General features: G+C 39.1%; 1 protein-coding gene across 4 annotated transcripts in view; it reads right to left on the bottom strand.

The window, feature by feature from the left end:
• Nucleotides 1–21,886, bottom strand: part of IPCEF1 (interaction protein for cytohesin exchange factors 1) — a 152,629-nt gene that overhangs the window by 122,974 nt on the left and 7,769 nt on the right. For 2 of the 4 annotated variants that reach the window (XM_023517937.1, XM_023517940.1), the window contains exon 2: nt 6,824–6,905. The exons of 1 other annotated variant lie outside the window; for it this stretch is intronic. The gene's annotated coding sequence lies outside the window, so the exon portion shown is untranslated. Of the gene's footprint in view, nt 1–6,823; nt 7,020–21,886 lie in introns of those variants that run through there. One more of the 4 variants, XM_023517938.1, reaches the window with a different exon arrangement.

Genomic DNA, 21,886 nt, shown 5'->3' with positions numbered 1-21,886 from the left:
GCGTGTGCGTGTGTGCGTGTGTGTGTGTGTGTGTGCGTGTGGGGGGGGGGCCTGGGAGGAGACAAGGCACATGTAATGAGGCCACCACAGGAAGGCCACAGTTGAGGGCCTTTGTCCCTCCTTCCCAAGATAAGCTGATCTAGGGTCAAGAGGAGTAAGAACCAATTAGGGATAAGTTCTCTAACCACCATCATCCAACACAGCAATATCAGCGCACGCGAGTGGGGAGTGAGGACACCAAGCAGTAAGCTCACAGGAGTTCATGTCAGTTAATCCTCACAAACATGGTGCACCCTAAGTTATGTTTTGTTCCCTTTACAGATGAAAAAGACTTGGAGACAACATTAGTTTCCCCAAAGTCCCACAGCTAGTAGGAAACATGGAGGGTTTGCGGGGTGGTGGAGTTTCTCTTCTCTCTTTTTTGGACCAGCAGGTCTAGCTTATCCCTGGGCCACCTGTCCCTCTGCCAATAGGTTGTGGCTGGAAATTGGAGTTCATCATTAACTGATCATGCACCAGATTACTGAGACTCTGAGCATACATCACTTTGCATAAATAACTCATTTTCCAGACAACTGAGTTCACATTCTCTTAAGCAATGACACGTTTTGGTGTTATTTTGGATAAATATTACAAATGTATATACTTGCTATCTCCTGAAAAGTATCCTGAAATTAATTTAATCTTATAGTGATGACCTAAGGTCGACATTGAAAACTTCCGCATTCTTGCATGAGATATTAGAAGGGTAATCCAAGGATTCATTGAGGGTCATTAACAATAATTTGAATTAACACGGAGATCTTTGAATTCTCACAGCTGCTTTATCTATTATGTGTTTTTTGTTTTTTGTTTTTGGTCCAATCAGACATTTCTTCCCACTGTTTTCAGTAATAATAATGAAGAGTTTTCTTTCATCGTCCTATAGATTGGAAAATCAGGTAAAGCATTAATACACAGATTCTAAGTGAGAGCTTCAAGGCATTGAAATGGAATAAAAAGTATGGTGTGTGGGAGCTATTATTTGTCATGTACGGCATCCATCTGAGTGTTCATGGAGCTTTGCTAATATCCTGATTTTTTTCTGTGTGCTAATATGTTTTTAGTATAAATAACTTCCACACAAATGGACTCCAGTCCATGTGGTTTTCTACAGAAGCCGTCCAGAGAGGCCTCATTGCTCATATGGTGTCTACATACCAACTCCAAGAAACGCTCGTTTCATGCTTTAGCTGACAGCAAGCTTCCGTTATTATGTTAAATCTCCTGAATCCAGTAGCTCAAAAATTTATAGACCTTGACTCCACAAACCAGCAGGTCCTGCTGTCAGAAATCTGAGTCACACGCTCACGACCATGGAGGCAGCGACACCAAGTCTCCCCACTTCCTCTTCCTTGGTCACTTTATTTGCCCCATTTAGTTACAACCACACGATGTGGTGGGAGGACAGAGGACACATATTGAAATCCTGCTTCTGCCTCCTGTGAGTGGAGGGACTTTGGGGAAGCTATGATTCTTTCCAAGCGTCAGCTTTTTCATCTATCAAGACATTACAATATAACTGAGGACCCAGAGTGTCCTGAGGATTAAGTGACATGATTTCTGTGAATTTTCCCAGTTGGTATCAGACATGTAGCAGATGCTTAGTAATTATTTGTTTCCTATTCTTTCTCACCTTCATTCATTTTACTATTTATTTATCTATATGGACCGTGGTAACAGCCAAATATATAGACCATGGTGGATAGTTACCATCTTCAGTGAGGCATTGTTGATCAGCAGCCTGACATCTTAGTGAATCCTCCTAAGTCCCCACCGGATCCTGACTATAGCAGCTCATTTCACATTGTCCTATGATTTCTGGTGCATAAGTCTGTCTGCTCTTAGACCAGCAGATTCGTTTTTCATTCTTGCTAAACTTCTTCAATTTTAATGACGTAATGTTGGGGGGGTAGAGACAGAACGGCTCATTCTCCCTTCCTCTTTTGTAACATTTGCTTTTAAAAGAACTAAACACTAAAAGAACACATCCTTCTGTTAAAAGTATTATTCTACTCTAAAATGCACTCTTAGAGGCCAAGTGCCTATAATCCTAGCACTCTGGGAGACTGAGGCGGGTGGAATGCCTAAGCTCAGGAGTTCAAGACCAGAGTGAGACCTCCTCTCTAAAAAAATGGCTGGGTGCTGTGGCAGGCACCTGTAGTCCCAGCTACTTGGGAGGTTGAGGCAAGAGAATTGCTTACGCCCAAGAATTTGAGCCCAGAATAGGACCCCACAGCACTCTACAGAGGTGACAAACTGAAACTGTGTCTCATAAAAAAATAAAAAATCAGTCAATGACACTAGAAAATAAACAAAAGCAAGAAAAAAAAAACATTGTATGAAAGGACTATAAAAGAATCATAAATACTTTAGATCCTATTATAGTACAGTGGGGAGGGGATCAGCATCAGCAATGTCTAGATTATTCATAAGGTGGGTTTAGGAGGTTCTGATTTGTCAGTTTTATACAGGATGAGACTTTTTCAATTTAAATTATGTGTGATTGGGTATAATATCTGCAAGTCAAGAACACAAAGACAATCTATTAAAAATGAGTCACACAATCCTTTTTTCTTTCATTTTAAAAGTGTAAACATGTATATTTGTTGTTTTTCTTTAAAAAAAAAAAAAAAAAAGGACTTCCCTTAAAAACATGTCAAGTCACCTCAGATGAGAAAAGTTTTGGAAGGTCAATGTTTGCTAAAATAACTATCTCTTCTAAATAATGTGATTTCCAAATTAAGAAGAAAAACTAATAAGAATTAATTACCATATACTTAGTACTTCTCCATCTCTCCCAGATAACATATTCTGAGCTCGTTGTCTGAATCAAACTACCCATTAATGGTCTCAGAACATCAGAAACCCTCATTCACCTCATTTATCAATGTCACCAATTTGGATATATTTGCATAATTGAGATTAATGCCTGTCCCCCAACTCTGTGGTGGCAGGGATCACCGTCTAATCCCCAGACAGTACCTGAAATGTAACAGGAGCTCACGATGTGTCTCTAATCACCATTCACTGATGAAAGACTCCAATAGTTATTTCCATTTTCATATCCAGCACATTCTCCCTGCTGTCCTGTGGTCAACCATCTTACCTTTCTTCACAGAGGAATTAAGAGACCATCCTCATGTATCTGCCATGTTGCACTTCTTGCTGAAGACCAATCCCTCCACCCACAGAGGAGTTAGAGACCATCCTCATGTATCACCAGGCTGCATTTCCTGCTAATGACCAATCCCTCCACCCATAGAGGAGTTAAGGACCATCCTCATGTATCTGCCATGTAGCATTTCCTGCTGAAGACCAATCCCTCCACCATGTTTGGAGAAGAGACACTTATCATTGCTTCTCTGCCCTGTACCTTTAGACAATTCCTCTCTATTTTCTTTCCCCTCAATCCAGAATCATTCCTAAATCCCACCCACCTTTTAAAATATCCTGTTCAGGCTCAGCGCCTGTAGCTCAGCAGCTAGGGTACCAACCACATACACCGGAGCTGGCAGTTTTGAATCCAGCCTGAGCCTGCCAAACAACAATGACAACTATAACAACAAAATAGCCGGGCATTGTGGTGGGTGCCTATAGTCCCAGCTGTTTGGGAGGCTGAGGCAAGAGAATCACTTAAGCCCAAGAGTTTGAGGTTGCTGTGAGCTGTGATGCCATAGCACTCTAACCAGGGTGACAGCTTGAGACTCTGTCTCAAAACAAAACAAAACGAAGTAATAAAAAATAAAATATCCTGTTCGCCAAAGCTACTTGAGTCAGTGCTTATGTTGTTCACTTTCCTTCAGTCAACCTTTGTGAAAGACTCTGTTCCCACTGCCCCAATTCTTATCACATTCAGTTCTCTAAAACCCATGAGTGGACTTCAGCCTCAGAAATGCTGGGCATTTCTCAGAAGAAGAGATGTAAAACCCCAGGGGAATAACGAATAAAAACCACAATGCTATCACCTCTCACCTGTTAGAACGACTATTATCAAAAAGGTGAATCGTAAGTACAGGCAGGATGTGAAGAAATGGGAACCCAGCGGAACTTCTATGCACTATTGCTGGGAATGTAAACTGGCACAGCCATTTTAAAGTATGGAGGTTCCAAAACTAAAAACATTAGAACTACTACACAATCCAGCAATCCCACTTACGGATACATATCCAAAGGAAATGAGTCAGTATATTGAAGAGATATCTTCAGTCCCACATACATTGCAATATTATTTGCAATAGACAAGATTCAGAATCAACTTAAGTGTCTAACAACAGATGAATAAAGAAAATGTGGTGAAAATGCACAATGGAATCCTAGGCAGCCTTTAAAACAGAAGGAACTCCTATACTTTGTGACACATGGATGAACCTATGGGACATTTTGTTAATGAAATAAACCATGTACAGAAAGACAAATCCTCAATAATCTGTGAATCTTAAAATGTTGAACTCACGGATGGAGAAAATTGATTATCAGAGGTTGGAGGATGCAGGGGAAATGTTGGACAAAGGATATAAAATTTCGATTAGACACGAGGAGTAAGTTCAAGAGATCCACTGCTCAAGATGGCAAGGAGAGGAGAATGGTGGGACTGACTGCAAAGGGCATGAAGGGAACCATTCTGTTTCTAGGTAATGGTTGTGTTCCATGAATGCATGCATTATCAAAACTCATAGCATTTATCAAAACCATGCACTGCAGGGTTAAAAAGCAGGGAACCAACAAAAATCATGAGCTTGTCTTGTGGGACGCAAGTAAAGAAATTGTTTGTTACAATGCCCTCTGCTTTTGAAATTGGCTGAAATAGGTTGGAACCAACATAGCTGACTGGAGCCTGGGCAGGTAAACTTGCTCACCTGATGAACAAGTAACTTGTTCACAATCTGCATGTTTTATACCAACTCTTCACCCCCCAAATGTGTACATATGGCCCATGACACAGCATGAAGAGACAAAGGGGCAAGCCCACGGGGTTTCTAAATTCTTCTTCCTTTCTGCCAGTCACTGAGCACCCCTAAACCCCCTCCCTTAAATCTGCTGTAAGGCCAGTTGGGGAGAAAGATCTGAGTGACTCCTATCTCCTTGCTTGGTCGCCTGGCGACAGCCCCCATCTACACAGCTCAAGCCCCTCCGCAGTTGGCTTTCCTTCGCACATGAGCCGACGGACCCAGCTCATTTCGGTAGATTTTGACCTGTGCATTTCACTACATGAAGACCATTCCTCAATAAAATAAAGCACAGAAAGTGGTAAGAGAATATTATTTTGATGAGATAAAATTTTAACTTGAAAACCCGTTAAAAATAAAAAATGGAGCAGAATCATTCCAGTCTTCCCTTTAAGACGTATGTGCCCCAGATTAGTGGTGAGATGGAAGGCACAAGTCTGTTTTTATTTCTACCTGCCTACAATCCTAGTGCACTTTCGGTTTTAACAACATATATTTTCCACACAATATGCACCTGATGTCAATAATTGCCTTTTTCCTCCTGTGGCTCATGATCAAAAGCAAATGTCATCATCTGGAACATTCAGAAGATAAGAAGACCCATCTCTGGCAGCATTATCAGACCTCTGTATGTCTGTCTTAAACTGGATAACTTCTAAGAGAACTTTCCAGCATCAATCTGAATATATATAATTTTTGCCTTATATGCTGACTTTAAAACCTAATTGAAGATAGGTTATAATTCCACAGTAGTTTGGCCTGTGCAAGGTGATAACAACTAATATACCTTAGGTTTAAATGTATACCAAAGTCCTATCATAATATTCTTTGTACACGGCTTATCAGCATGTACTGACTGTGCTTGAGTGAAGCATATTAAAGTTCTTACTAATCTCTTCCCTTCCCTCCCTTTACCAAAAAACATGAACTATTTATAAAACTTTCAGCGTCTTTTCATTTAGTTTTACTTATCGGACTCATAAACCACGCATGGTAAATTTCAGACCTATAATTTGCAGTTTCCTGCTTCTAAGATTGCTGCAGAATAGTTCTCCTGTGACTGTTTTTGTAGTCAAATATTTATACATATACACGGGGCGCACAGGCAGTTCATATTTGACATGATTTAACAGCATCTACATCTGTTTCTCATCAAAACATGACTGAAAAATGTGCCTGCTCAACATTTTTTAATATACTTGTTCAAAATATTGTTTCCACTCTCATCCTGAGATGTTTTCCATGTAAAGGAAAAAAAAAAACAACTCGGCCCCTCCCCGCCCTTTGGCTCCTCATCCCCCTTCTCCAGTTCAGGGTTCTCTCTTGCTCTCGGGCATTGTTTGTCCAAGCCTAACCAAAGTATGTGTCGTGTCTTGTTTTTATCAGGGTTTGAGAAGCACCAAATTACACAATTCTTGGCTTTCAAGAGGTCTTATAATCATTTGTATGTTCATAGAATTCCAAATCATAACCTAAATACCTGTTCTAATTCTCCCCCTATTTAAAGAGGCCAATCATATTTTAGACACATATATTTTTCCAGAAATATAAAGCATAAGTCATGAGAATATTCCCTGGAGAACACTAATCTAGAAGAAATTGCTCTTATCTGACCATCTGTTGTCTGGAGTTTCAATCTCCACATCTCTTTTCTCATGTTTATTTATCTGTTGTTATCTAAGCAAGAGCAAAACAAAGTGAAAAAGAAAGAAAACAAAACCGAGAAACACCACATCACCTGTGACCTGCCTCAATCCTGGAAGTCGCTGCAGTTCACAGGTCTCAACGAAGCAAAAAGAAAAGGAACGACTGTTTTCAACTATTTCAACACTTACTTTTTTCACTGTGTGTCTAAGAACTTGCTTCTTCTTTTTTCTTCCCTGTTTCTCTTTTGGCCACTCCACGGCTCATTGCACTCTGGAAAAACAGTGATTGGAGAAAATAAAAGGAGATGAGACTTGAGTGAAATTGGCCTCGGCGATCCTGAAGAAAATCTTTAGAAAACCCGGCTTTAATAAAGATTTTGGTGCATTTGTGAATTTCAATAAATCTTAGTATTCTTATTTCCTGTTACACTGATTAAAAAGCAATACAATAGAGGGTGGCGCCTGTGGCTCAAAGGAGTAGGGCGCATGCCAGAGGTGGCGGGTTCAAACCCAGCCCTGGCTAAAAACTGCAAAAAAAGAAAAGCAGGACAATAGATTTTTAGACATTTTATTTTTAGATATTCTAGGTTATGAAACGATACAACAAGGTGCTTAAAGCTGGCTGTCACACACCACAGATTGTTTCCAAACGTCCCCCCTAAAGTCACCACAGAGGGAAAATGGGAAATTGTAGCTAAATATAGCATTATTTGCAAAGTATTCATTACAAAATTTTACTAAATATTCTCTATGTATTGGCCACTTCTTTGTTAAAATTAGTAGGGAATACTTTATAAATAAAGATATAGTCGGCAACAATTTCCCATTTTCCCTATGTCTTGTGACTTTATGGGCAACTTTTGGAACACTCTGTACCTACCCAGAGAAGAACTTCCTAGGTGCTATATATTGCTCAAACAAAAATATATGTACATGATAAATATTGCCTTTGGATTACTATTCTGAAGCTCCAAATATCTGTGCCAATTTTAGGAGAAGATGAGTAATCACAATATATAGATAAATATAATCTATAGATGCTACAAAATATTTTTACTCATGAACTATTATTATACAGTAGGTAAACATCTCAGGAAACGGGATGATACATATATTTAAATTTCTTTCTCAACCCTTGGAGAACAAGGAACCTTACAGAAACCTTTTAGACACAGGGGAGAAAATAGTTCCCAAGTCTCTCTATGAGGAAAACAGAACCCTGATACCAAATGGACACACATTTTAAGAAAAGAAAATTGTTGACCAGTATCTCTCATGAATACAGACACAAAACTTCTTAACAAAATAGAAACAGTTAACTTAGCAATGTATAAAAAGGATATTCTGTCATGACTATTGGAATTTGTCCCAGGCTTAACATCTGAAAACTAGTCAATGTGCATCACCATTTTAATAAAATAAAGGGGGACAAGTGCATGATTTTAACATTTTAAGAGAATAAAGGGTAAAACTCATAAAGGGGCAAATATATGTATACATATATCATATATACATATATGTAAATCATTATACATCTACTCAATAGATGTAGAAAGTACAAATGCCAGAATCAAAATGAATTTATGATCAAAAACCAAATAAACAAGGCACAGAGGCTCATTCCTGTAATCCCAGTGCTGTGGGAGGCGGAGGTCGAAGACCACTGAAAGCCAGGAGTTTGAGACAAGCCTGGGTAACAATGTAAAAAATATTGTCATACAAGAAAATTATAATTAGCCAGGTGTGGTGGCATGCATCTGTAAGATCTAGCTACTCCTGATCTGAGGTGGGAGGATCACTTGAGCCCAGGAGTTGAGGTTACACTGAGCTACGATCACGCCACTGCACTCCAGCCTGAGCAAGTGATAGCCTGTCCACAAAAAAAAAAATAAATAAATAAAAAGAACCCAGCCAAACAAAAACCATCCAGGCATGCAAGTAATAACAGAATATCAGGGGATTTCATGAGATAAAGATCAACTACCAAAAAAAAAAACTTAAAGCTAATATCACAAAACTTCTTAACAAAATAGAGACAAAGTTTATGGTAAAATACTAAACACACCCTAGGGTTAAGAATGATACAGATGATGTCTGATTTCACTACTTCTCTTATTATTGTACTGGCAGTAATAGCCAATGTAATAATGTAAGAAAAGAAAAAAGAAACAAAGACTTAAAGATTTGGAAAAGAAGACATAAAACTGCCTTGTAAAAAATATTACAGGGCGGCGCCTATGGCTCAAAGGAGTAGGGCACCGGCCCCATATACCAGAAGTGGTGGGTTCAAACCCAACCCCAGCCAAAAAAAAGAAAAAATGCAAAAAGAAAAAAATATATGTATATTATATATATATATATTTTTAAAAACTTATGTAGAAAATCCTACCAAATCTACATCACAACACGTAGAAATAATCATGGAATTTAGCATGGCCACAGGAAAAAGATTAGTATTAAAAAATTCAATTATATTTCTATATAGCAGCAAAAACTTAGTGGAAAATAAAATTATTTTTAACTTGCCCTTACCATATCATCAAACACTACTTCGGGATATCTTAATAAAAACACATGAGACCTAGACATTGAAAACCATCAAGCATTGCTGAGTAAAGACCTAAGGAAGACCCAGCTAATGAGCCAGCCAAGTTGTCTTCTTCACTATTCCCATTGACTGCTTGTGTGACCTGGGGTAAGATAATTCATCATTCTGGGCATCAAAGAAAGTAAAAGCCAGAGAAATGTGCCTTTGTAGACATGAAGGTAGCATGGTTTTTACCATCGAGTCAAAGTGGCAGAAGTCAGCCCACAGGTCTAGCACTTAACCCAATAAGAAAACCCCACATGGAGATATTTGTAAACCTTTGGTGGCTGCTCCTGACCACACTGATCATCATTCTTTTTGCTCTGAGGACTATGTAATTCATAAAAGACTGTTTTGCACTTGTTTTCAGTTTCCTCTATTTGCCGATGCATATCCTATCTCTTGGTGTCATTTGGTTTTAAGATTATAATGTAGTTTTTAACTCTTGTATATCTTTCACAGACACTAATTTGGGTGCAAGGTGTACAATATATATTTGTAGAAAAATATATTTCCCTCAAAACAGGAAAATACAAAGAAAAAGAGCCTTAGGTAGGATGAAAAAAACGTGCTTGTGAGCTGGAGTATTTTTGCACGTGAGTTGGATTACTTATCTTTTTTGCATGAGTTACCAGGTGTAAAATAGAGCTATATATCTAATAGATCTATTGTTAAGATTAAATAAGATAATCGTGTCAAGAGCTTAGTAGATATTTGATACATTTATTTATATTCAGTAAATGTTAGCTGTTATTATCATATTTAAAAAGCAAGAAGAGATTATAAAGTAATACTTGAGAGTTTGATAAAGAAGAATAAAGATTCAGTTGGAATACATTCTTCTTAGAAAAGCATCACAAGAACGGAGAAGCAAGAATCGAATGTACTTGATTCTAATAGAAAGGCAGTGGATGAGCTTGTAAAAGGTAGGTGGTAGGGGAATGAGGGTGCAGGGAGAGGGGAGGAGGAAGGGGGTGCGGAGTCATGGTGTATGGCACACCTCTTAGGGGCGGAACACAATTATAAGAGGGTATTTACCTAACAAATGCAATCCGTGTAACCTAATTGTTTTTACCTTCAATGAATCCCAAACAATTAAAAAAAAAATCAAGTATAAAACAGAAAACAATTAAGGAAATCTGAGAGAGAAAAATCTTAAGAAGCTTTTCCTTTAAATTTACTTACATCTAAAAAAGATAGAAAATTGGGGAATGGGTATTACTTAGGCCCCCTAAAATTCATTTGTATTTATTTTTTCCCATGATTTTCCTCTTTTGCAAAAACTATGTGTTTAGAAATAATCTCTAAAAAGAGGTGAGGACCCCATAAGTAAAAGCAATTTTAAAACTTAAAGTATCTGGAATATCTCAAAATGAAACAAGTTCTTCAAAATAATGCAGAGAGGGAGGAGGTATTGAAGAGAAGAGATTGATTATGTTGAAACAATAATATATGGACCGTACTGAAATCTAATGCAAACTAACAAACGGCATAAACAAAACAAATTTGTGAAACAATTAGGAAAATTTGAACACAGTCTGACATTATGGTGGAGTTTTGTTAATTTTTCTAGTTGTGATAGTTATCTTGTGGTTTTGCTTTATTTTAAGTGATATTAGCAGGTTTTGTTACCATTGCTTTGGATACTTGCCCAGATTCCAACTCCTAGCACCTGGGAACCTTTACTTGAGGCCTTCTCTGGTCCACAGAGCCTCACAAGCACAATAGCCTGGAAGTGTTGAGGAATTCTCACATGTGTCCACTTCATTCCTACTCCACACAGCCCGCAGCCAATGCCTTTGAGGGCTCATGAATACATATCCCACTTTCCTTGCCCCTTGGGAACAGGGAGTGTCTATCAGTAGGGCTTACATTCATTTCCCAGCAGGATGAAGCCACAGTTGTTGGTAACAGACTTTTTGACATTCCCTCTACACATTTCATTCCCTCTTCTCCCTCATTTTCCCACTTCCTGGGTGGCGTTCACAAAGAAAGGATTTGCATTCAAATCTTTGTCTCAGTGTTTGCTTTTGGGAAGTCACAAACTAAAATAGATACACTGGAATATCTCAAAATGAAACACGTTCTTCAAAATAATGTGGAGAGAGAGGAGAAGAGATTGATTATGCTGAAAATTTTGGAACCAAATGATGGGTATAGTCGGATTTCATCTTATTGTTTTATCTACTTTTATAAGTTTGAAATTTTTTATAACAAAGTTGATATTTTTAAATGAATGCTTAAATACTTTGAAATTTTAAATATGAAACAGGTGACATTTCAAACCACTAAGGGCATGTGGCTTATTCCATTGGCTAGGCATCTGGAACACATCTAATAGAGCTAGCTTTCATCTAATACATAAATTGCAGGTGAAGCAAACATTTAAATACATAAAATGAAGTTATAAAACTATGAAAAGTAAATATAGGAAAATGTGTTTCTTTTTGGAAGTGAGAAGACTTTTCTGAACAATACACAAAACCCAAATTCCAAAATGATTAGTGAATGTGACTGCATTTAAATGTTTTGGGAGGTTTTCTGCATGGAAGTGGAAATACCACACAAAGTCAAAAGAGAAATGATCAACTGGGGAAAATATTTCAATATATATGACAGTGAGTTTATTTCTTTAATATATAAAGATCTCTTACCAATTAGTCATGAAAGATTATTAAACTAATGGAAAAACTGGCAAAAAACTTAAGACAGTCATCCATAGAAAGGAAACACAAATGGCTTATGAACAGAGAAAAAGAGGTCAGGCATAGTAGCTCACGCCTATAATTCCAGTTGGAGCCTGATGCAGGAGGACTGCTTGAGACGGGGAGTTTGAGATCAATCTGGGCAACAAAGTGAGACCCCCCCCCCAACTCTACAGAAAAATTTAAATATTAGCCAAGAGTGGTGGAAGGTGCCTATAGTCCCAACTAGTCAGGAAGCTACACCAAGAGGATCTCTTAAGCCGAGGAGTTTGACATTACAGTGAGCTATGATGACATCATGGACTCTAGCCCTGGTGATAGAAAAAGACCCTGTGTCAAAACAAAGGGGGTGGGGGGCAAGACAGTCAACTTCAATCATAAAATAACTGAAAAGTAAAAATCAATGACATATAAATGTTCATTGTTGGAAAGTAACTCTCAAAATCTCAAAATATATTCATAAGATAGCTATTAAGTGAACCAAAACCAAGGTGTAGAACAGTCCATATAGTGTGCCTTCATGGGTATATGTAATCATATCCATATACAGGGTGTCCGTAAAGTTCATGTGCAATTTAAAGTAGTGTGCAATTTTAAATTGTACATGAACCTTATGGATGCACTCTATACTCATATGTCTGTTGATGCTTAATTATACATAGGATATCTTGGAAGAATATTGTGTAAACTGGTTACAGTGGTTGCTTCTGTGGAGAGAACTGAAAGTGGCAGCCCAGAAGTCTTAAGAGAGAGAGTAACCATAACTGTTCATCATGTAATCTTTGCTCATGTTTACATTTTTAAATGTGTGTCGGCATCATCTTTTCAATTAAATACTAACTGGTTGATATAATAAACTAAATTGCTTTCGTCACCAAATATCTACGTTGTGCCAATCATTATTTGAGTGCTAGGAATACAGGCAGTACAACCAGTGGACATCTCCATCCTCGCAGCTCTTACAGTCTAACAGGCTCCTGGGACAGTAGCAAGCCTGATGAATCCTGTTCAGTCTAGTAATTATATATATCCATGTCATTTAAGAATTTCCTCCTCCTCACCACAAAGCATTTCTAATCTGTCTGCTTTCATTTTATCACTTACCTATTGAGAGTTAAGGAGTCTCTCCCTCCCTTACCACCTACCTTTTTAAGAATCAAACTATGTGATGTCCTGAAGAGCCAAGACAAAAACAATCTCAAAGACTTTCACTGCCATCCATGTACAAACATGTCATCTCATCAGTGTTCTAAGTTCCCCTTTCCACTGCATCTTTATATCTTTTGCTTTATGCATAGACCAATGATGCCAATAGCATGGAAAAATTAAAGTCATTAAGATTGTTTCACTTAGTAAAAAATAACGTATTTTGGTTCAAGTGTAGGACAAGCTAAGGAAGAATAGCTCTGTATAGTGGATGAACATTAGGCTTGCCCAGTGCTCTGTCAACAAAGGGATCCTTGGCTAGTCAACTAGGAAATGCTGCCTTTTAAATTTGTACAAAATTTCTTTCTCTCTCATCTCTTTGCCATAGTTAAGTGCTGTGACTTCATGTAAGACTCTCTTTATGCTTAATATTCTCCTTTCTAAAGTGTGCGAGTTGAGAGCAGGTGATGTCAGTGGCTCCCATTCTAGATTCTTCTTGGCCTCATTTTAGAAAACTTAAGCAATTGAAGAATTTGTAATGTTATTACTTTGAAAGCCAGCCAAATAAATAATCAACTGCTATTACTGAATTTTTTAAAGTATGCTTTATGATTGATGAATGTGATATGGAGTGATACTTAAAACACTGATTGATTCATTATGAATAGCAAGAAAAAGTATTGAAATCTCAAAAGATGACAGAAAGAAATAATCCTAGACTCTAGACTGCATGAAAGGTATTAGCTCAGATTCTAAATTTTCTGGGAAATGGGAGAGGGAAAGTTTAAAATATACATTGTAAAAATCAACTAAGAGTAACATTTTTAGATTGACTATTCACATAAATAACTTTGTCATGACTTTCTAGATTAGTCATGCAAAAAGGAAATGTATATATTATGTGTGTCTATATATACATATATAAATGGATTTTCTACTCAATTAACTGTAAAAGAATTCTGTACCAGCTTTGTGTTAGGAAAGTTCAAATGCCACCAAAGATTAAGGACGTAAGTGATGAAAAGAAATAAATCTCCTGACATCAGAGGAAATTATAATCTGAGCTCAAATCAGAATAGTCTTTAAATCTTTGTTTTCCTCCAGTAAACTCCAAAGTCCTTCCTGGCCTCTCTGGACTTTATGCTTTGAAAACTTATTAGCCCACAGCTAACCTTAAATGTCTATCTGTAAAAATGTGGTTCCACGTAACTCTGCTTACAAGGAGCACACTCCTGGTCTCCCAGCAAGAAAACAGTGAAAAGACAAAGTATGTGTGGGCTTAGGACTTAGAACAACTGAAATTCCATATTACCCATCAGGTAACTTCCTCCTAAGGATAATCCTTTCCAATACAGCACTGCAATAAATCACAAAACAACTGCAAAATCCAACTCAAAAAACATACGGGACAAAAGAGGTGTAATTCAAGCCACACCTCCAAGCAAAACATAATGGGAAACAACTTTTTTTTTTAACAGAATACCAGCAGGATTTGTACAATGAGAGCCTCTCTTTCAACTAATGCTCTTCCTAAGAAAGTTTTATTGTATGCAACTTTAAAATCAATCCAATTCCCTTCCTGTACACCCACAAGAAGGTTCAGCAATGAAATGAGCTTTCATAAATTCTTATTTCCCTTTCGCCTTTATCACAACACTTTACTTCTAATCCCTTGACAGACAAAAATACTGCTTGGCTTAGTCCTGAAGGCTGACACAGCATTTTCTACAGCCTATTGTCAAAGGTAAAACTTAGCAAAGGAATCCTTTGTTTCCATATTTATTTATTTATTTTTATTTTTTATTAAATCATAAAGAGGTAGATCATGTATCCAATGTACTCAGTACTATAATGAAACCAATTTACAATCGCTCACACTTTCATATGAAGAATAGATCACAACTATGTTTCCATATTTAAAAGGTGCAGTTCCCTCCAAGAAAACTCTGCTACCATTTTCATTAAATCATCTGCAGAACAAATGTAACTGAAACGTCAAAGACCGAGACATTTTCATGTCTCAGTCCCTACACAGCGCCTGATCTGTCGATAATTTATTAGGAGACAAATTCATCTTGGGGTGAAAGCCTGTGAACGACAAAAATTTATTTGGTAGTCTAAGCTTAATACACCAAGAAGCTATGCTTTGAAAATCAAGTTTTCTGTAATTTTGTGTTTAAAATCATTTGATCAAAAAAGTCTTAAAAACTGAAGAGATTTTCTCCTTTGGCAAATAAAGCTGGAAACCCTAGCATTTCGTGTCGGTTCTGCTTGAATTCCCACATCTTCTATGCTCATTGAGAAGACATTCCCCCACCTACCTTGTGAAGACATCTAAATCACTGGACAGACCAGGAGCCAGGGGGTCAGCACAAATGCCCTCCATTCTAAGAGAAGCTGACACTTAAGGAGAGAAGCTTGGAGAGCAATGGAGACTGGGTGAGGGGAGCTCTGCTGTAAAACAGGCACATCATAGAGTCAGGAAAAGCCATCAATTAAAAATACCTGAGATTAGTAGGTCCCCAGACATAACAGCTTGGTGCTCATCTGATCTTCAAGCAGGCCTGTGGGGACCCCAGAGGGGATTGTGGTGAGGGAAAATTGAAAGAAATTTGATCTAATGGAAAACTCAGCATTTATTGCCCTCAATTAACTCCTGCCTTCTGGAAATACAAGGAGACTAGACTGGTCTTCTGTTCCAGGCCCCCAAAGCTAGATTAACTTCATTTTCTCATGGTCTTCAGAGTGTTCCTGAAACTAACATCAGGGTTGGATTCCCAAACAAGCCAATTCATTTATAACTTTCCTGAGACATAAAGTGCTTCCACAACCCTAATACTTTGTTCATGCAGGGCCTTGACAGAGGAGAGTGTTAGGGCAGAAGAAGGATGACAAAACAGATCCGCCAAGCAATCCTCTTGCCTCAGCCTCCCAGAGAGCTGGGACTACAGGTGCCCACCACAATGCCCAGCTAGTTTTTCTATTTTTAATGGAGACAGGGTGTCACTCTTGCTCAGGCTGGTCTTGAATTCAGGCAATCCACCCGCCTCAGCCCCCAAGAGTACAGAGATTACAGGCGTGAGGCACTGTGCCTGGCTGAGGCAATGCGCCTGGCCATGAAGATTTCTCAAAAAATAGAAAATAGAACTGTAAGATTCAGCAATCTTACTACTAGGCATTTATCCAAAGGAAAAAAATTAATATATCCAGGTGATGACTGCAGTCGTAAGTTTACCAAAGCACTACTCACAATAGAAAAGAGATGGAATCAACCTGAGTTTCCATCAGTTGACAAACAGAGGAAGAACATGTACACAATGGAAAGCTATTTGCCATTAAAAAAGAACAAAATAAAGTCATTTTCAGCAACTTGGGGGGAACTGGAGGTCATTGTGTTAAGAGAAATAAGCCAGGCACAGAGACACAGACCTCGCATGTTCTCACTCATATGTGGGAGCTGACAGAGTTGATCTCACAGGTAGAAAGTAGAATGATCACTATCAGACCTGGGAAGGGTGTGTGTGAAACCAAACAGAGACCCCTAAGCATGACAATTAAGGAAAATGTTGTGTTCCTTCCGAGGACGGTCCAAACACCTGGCCAGCCCTGAAGAGTACGTGAGCTACCTCATGAGAACAGCGGCATCCCAGCAGACCAGAGTCGTGAGATCTTCTGGCCCCCTGTGGAAACGAGAAGGTGGTGCCTTGACATGTGCTCCCTAGTTGCTTTCCAGATAAGGAGTGGCTGGGGAACTGAATTCTGACCACTATTCTGTGTTTAAATATCCCCCTGAGGGGCCCGTCACACCCATCATAACATCCCAGGGATCTCTGAATCCGCCTACATCCCCCTCAACTTCAGGATATCCCACTCTGGGGGACAGACAGATGAATAACCTCTAAAGCTGTCCTTACAAATTGATGATGGGGTGCAAGGCAAGAACTGAAGAAAGGGCCCCAGAATTCTGTAAAGGAACAGGCCTGGCTAAAATAATAATCATTAGACCCTGTGAAGGAGCAGGCTTACCTGAAATAACGATAATAATCAGCTGCTGTCCCCTCGTTTGCGTCATAATGGTCAGTCACTGTCTCCTCCTTTGCTTCTCTATAATTACTACTCTCGTGGACACAGCTGGTAGCCACAAAGATTTTTTAACTTTCCTCTGTAAATAATATCACCTGTTTGAAACCTAGGGCCAGTTTTTGAGACATCTTCCAGGGACCTGAGCGCCCAGACCAAGGAACTGAGTCATGAGATCATGACTGACTCAACTGGTCTTGGACTCCCTGAAGAACTACATTCCAGTAGGATTGGCTGACCCACCCAGACTGTGGCCTGTCCAAAGAACTGATGGTTCTACCCTGAAACCAACCACTTAGCAGACCCTGATTGCCTAATCCTCTACCCACCAAACTGTCTTGAAAAACCCTGTCCCTCCAATTCTTGGGGAGGCAGATTTGAGAAAATGCTCTCCTTGCTCCACTTAGCACCATGCACAATAACTCTTTCTCTGCTGTAAACCCTACTACCTCTGGGTACTGGCTTTCTCTGGGGCAGTGGGCAGATGACCCTGGCTGGGCAGCAACACCTCTGTGCATTGATTTCCTGTTCTGCCTGCCTGAAATATACCCCTGCCTGCAAAAACCCCAACTTATGAGATGAAAGAACTAAGGAAATTTCACCCCAAAATATGACTCCTTGGTATAAAGAATACTTTGAATTAAAGGCCATTCAAGACCAGGAAGCATTAGAAGGGGGTTTCCCTCTATCTGCATAAACCAGATTGAACTGATCGAAAGATCAAAAGGGGCGACTGACTTCCTTTCCCCTCCCTGTTATCTCAATATATTTCAGGAAAGAAAATGGAGAATGCAAGCAGGCCTGACCCAAATCATTTTAAACACAGTCCCCGTCTCTCAGGTTGACTTATTAGTCAATCTATTTCCCGCATCTATTCATCCTCCCTCGCAACCACTTGCTACCCCTCTAATCCACTTCTCCCCTGTCTTTTCTAAAAGGCAGTCATAAAGGTATCTGACCATCCTGGAAATATGCACTCATGGTATTTAGAAATAAATATTTCTCTCTTTAATCTGCCTTGTGAGTTGATCTTTCAGTGGCTTTTCAGGGGGAAAGGGCAAGTTTCCCCTCAGCCCTGCAGAAACATCAGAGAGCTCAAGTTTTAAGCATTAGCATCTTGCTCTCCTTACATGGACCCCTGAAAATATAGTCCCTTTCTGAGCTACAACTCTCAACTTTGGTGTCTGACGTGGCTGCGCCAGGTGAGCAGATCCCAGTTAGGTTCAGTCATACGTGAGTGTGGAAAGAGGATGAAGAGAGGTTGATTGCTGGGCACAAACATAAAGGTAGATAGAAGTAAGTTCTAAGGTTCAATAGCAAAGTAGCATGACTATAGTTAACAACAGTATATAGTATATTCCTCTAGAAGGAGAACTTAAAATGTCCCCAACACACAGAAATGATAAATATTCAAGGTGATGACACACTAAATACTCTGACTGGAGCATTACACATTGTATACATGTAACAAAATATCACAAGTACCCCATAAATTTTATGTATCAATGAAATATTGTGCATTAATGAAAGAAGAAAATGTGCACAATTAATCAGTGAAATATAAAACAGTCAGATCTTGGAGTTTCCATGTGAACCAGCATTTAAGATTTAAAGGGAGGCCTTCTTCTCACGAAATAAAAACAAAAAGGCTAGGAAAAAAGACATTCGAGAAAACAGCTTTCTACTTGCCCACTCGAGAATAGATACTGAATGTGAACATATTGAAGGAGTTTAGGAAATTTTTCCCCAAAACATGACTCCTTAGTACAAGCAGTATTTTGAATTGAAGGGCCTTAGAGATCAACAGCTTTGGAAGGGGCTCTCCCTCTGCATAACCAGACAGACCCACCAAAAGGAAAATTTGACTTTTCTTCTCCTTCCTTATATCTCAATATGTTTCAGGGATATTCAGGAAAGAAGTTCCCACTGTAACAAGACCTGACCCAAATCATTTTAAATATAATTCCTGGGGGAGGAGGGAATGCCTACAAATCTACCAAGCAGAACTTAGTAAGCCAACAGCAAAAGAATCTGGAGGACTCCCCAGCCACAGGCAAAGCAGTACAGGTAAAATAGAGTCTGGGAGGTGACCCAGAATAACCTTAAGGCTAATTATCAAATCAGTAGCTTAAATCTGCCTTGCAATTCACCCCCACCCCCAATGGGCTTTCAGAAAGGCTCTTCAGAGGTCTGATGCAATGGAAGACTTGGTCATATGACTCCCAACTGTCCATCAAAGTGGTTCTGTGATGATGTCTGAACCATGAGGAGGGTCCAATCCATACAATATAAAACAAGAACCCAGACCATAGCCAAGGCCATTTTTGTCAACACAAGGGGCCCCTTTATTGTCTGTGGCAAATGCATCTTGGTCTAAAAACCTATATCTTGCTCTTGCTCTGTAAGCCCATCTTTCTCTTCCTCAATAAACTCTGTTTCACATTTGTCTTGCTTTTGGTGTGTCTGGTCATTCTTCTGCCAAGAGCACACCAAGGACCAAGAAGACAGAACAAGATAGATTGCTAAACTCAACAGTCTCAAACTCCTGGGTCCCACTTCAGCCTCCCAAAATGCTGGGATCACATGTGAGTCACCACAGTCTCCACCTCTGAGAGCAACTGTTGAAAGGCATCTTGTTCCTGACTTGCTGCCTTACCCATTATCTTTACGTTCTTGGAATTTGTGATTGGAAAGAGACACAAAAAGGGGGGATTCAAGGGGGATGGGAGCAAAACCTGGCCTAGAGAACAAGGAAATCTGGAGGTCCATAGGACCATTCACCACTCAACCAACAGATAAGGGTGATAATGCCTAGTGGTACAAGGAGAACAATGACTGGCCACCAATTTCAAACACGGGTATTTACAGCCCTGCATCTCTGGGGCTCTCATTTTTTCTCCATCATGAGAGGAACCCACTTCTAACTCTTTGGGAGTGCTCTAAACTTTTCTTTGTTCTTCTTTTTTTTAAAAATCAATTTCTTTTTTCTTTTCTTTTTTTTGCAGTTTTTGGCCAGGGCTAGGCTTGAACCCACCACCTCCAGTATATGGGGCAGGCACCCTACTCCTTTGAGCCACAGGCAACTGCCCTTCTTTGTTCTTCTTAAATAAAATTTCTCTTTGTTGCAATGAAACATGTGCATGTTACTTTGCTGTCTATCCACGCTGCCAGTGCTGCTCCAGTTTTATTCTCAGTTTCCATTCATTTTTGCTTTCAATACTGCTGTGCCTTGGTTGAACTTTCTGGATCAGCTGAGTAATTGAAACATGTCAACTAGGTTCAGGAAAGTAGAACCCATCACCCCCAACAGTGATACAAAGAACAATGTATATCCAGTCAATAACTTTTTTAATTTCTTTTTTCATATAGTAGGGCCTACTTTTGGAAACTTGGGTCACTTTAATGTTAATTTTTCAATAAACATCTTAGGAACTGCATTTTTTTTTTAATTCACTTGTAGCTGCTGTTAATCAGAGCCTATATTCAAGGTAATTTGAAATCTAGGAGCCTACATTCAAGGCAATTTGAAATCTATCCTCCCAGGTGACCATCCTATTTTCTGAATCTCATTGTTCGAGGGGTTGATGGATGTGACTAAATAAAGCAAATCTCTCAATGAGGAGGAGGAGAGCCTAATTGTTTTTTAAAAATTAAATTTAACTAAGTTATTTGCTTTGATCAGTTCTCCATGAATTCTCAAAAGAGTATCAAGAGTGCAGCTGGAGAATATTGGGGAATAATTCAATTCCATACATGTTCAAGTTCCAATAATGTCAGTGATATGAGGGGAAGCCTATTGGCCAGAAGAAGCTGGCTGGATATCCAGACCCAGATTAAGACCGGAAAGATGGCTGCTCAGGATGAGAGAGAAGACCTAGAAAAAGTGAGGTCTAAGAGAACAGAGGTCTTCTCAAGGACACCTCAAGCATACACCTGCTAGGTCCTCCCCGTGGTGGCTCAGCTCTTAGGAATTTGTAGAAACTTAACTTCCTGGGACCTGGAAACTAATACTTGCTTCCACTTCTGTAAAAGCCCACAGTTCTGTAAAAGCCTGAGCCCACTTCTCCAGCTTGATTCAAACTGACCAATGAGAAAGGTGTCCATGGGCTGGAACTTTGACTGGGGATAAAAAGAGAAGACTGAGCCAGTCAGGGAGGGTGGCCATTTTGGACTCTGGTCTGCCATCACTCTGTGGACTGGAATAAAACCCTTTCTCTTAAGGGTACATGTGAATCTTTCTAAATGTAGAATATAAATGTCTTAACACAATAACTAAGAAAATGACATGAAGGCTATGTTAACCAGTTTAATGAAAATATTTCAGATTGTATATAGAACCAGCACACTGTACCCCATGACTGTGTTAATGTACACAGCTATGATTTAATTTTTTTTATAAAAAAAGCCCTTCCTCTTGTAAACACAGTGTTTGAGTGTTCTTTCTCTCCTTTGGGCCTCATCTTTCTACAACAAGATCGTATTATGGGTATGATATTATGGAATAATAATTGAGGTTAGGGAACTTTCTCAAGAGAGAATCTCTAGAGATAGCAGGACCAGGAACTAAGTCAGGTAAGATGGCTTAGAGTTGAAAGGCTCAAGAGGAAATTTGAGAGAGAAGGAGTACTAGTCTTTGATCTGGATGAAAGAAAGCTCTGGGGCTTGGAATCTACAGAAGGGATGATTTGAGGATGGAGGAGATGATCAATACTGAAAGGAAAGCTGATGCAGGAA

This window comes from Otolemur garnettii, unplaced genomic scaffold (genome assembly GCF_000181295.1).
Source record: "Otolemur garnettii isolate 467f Iridium unplaced genomic scaffold, OtoGar3 scaffold00126, whole genome shotgun sequence".
Classification (NCBI taxonomy): Eukaryota; Metazoa; Chordata; class Mammalia; order Primates; family Galagidae; genus Otolemur; species Otolemur garnettii.
The sequence above is the reverse complement of the archived record's forward strand: the minus strand, read 5'-3'. Positions and strand labels throughout refer to the sequence as shown.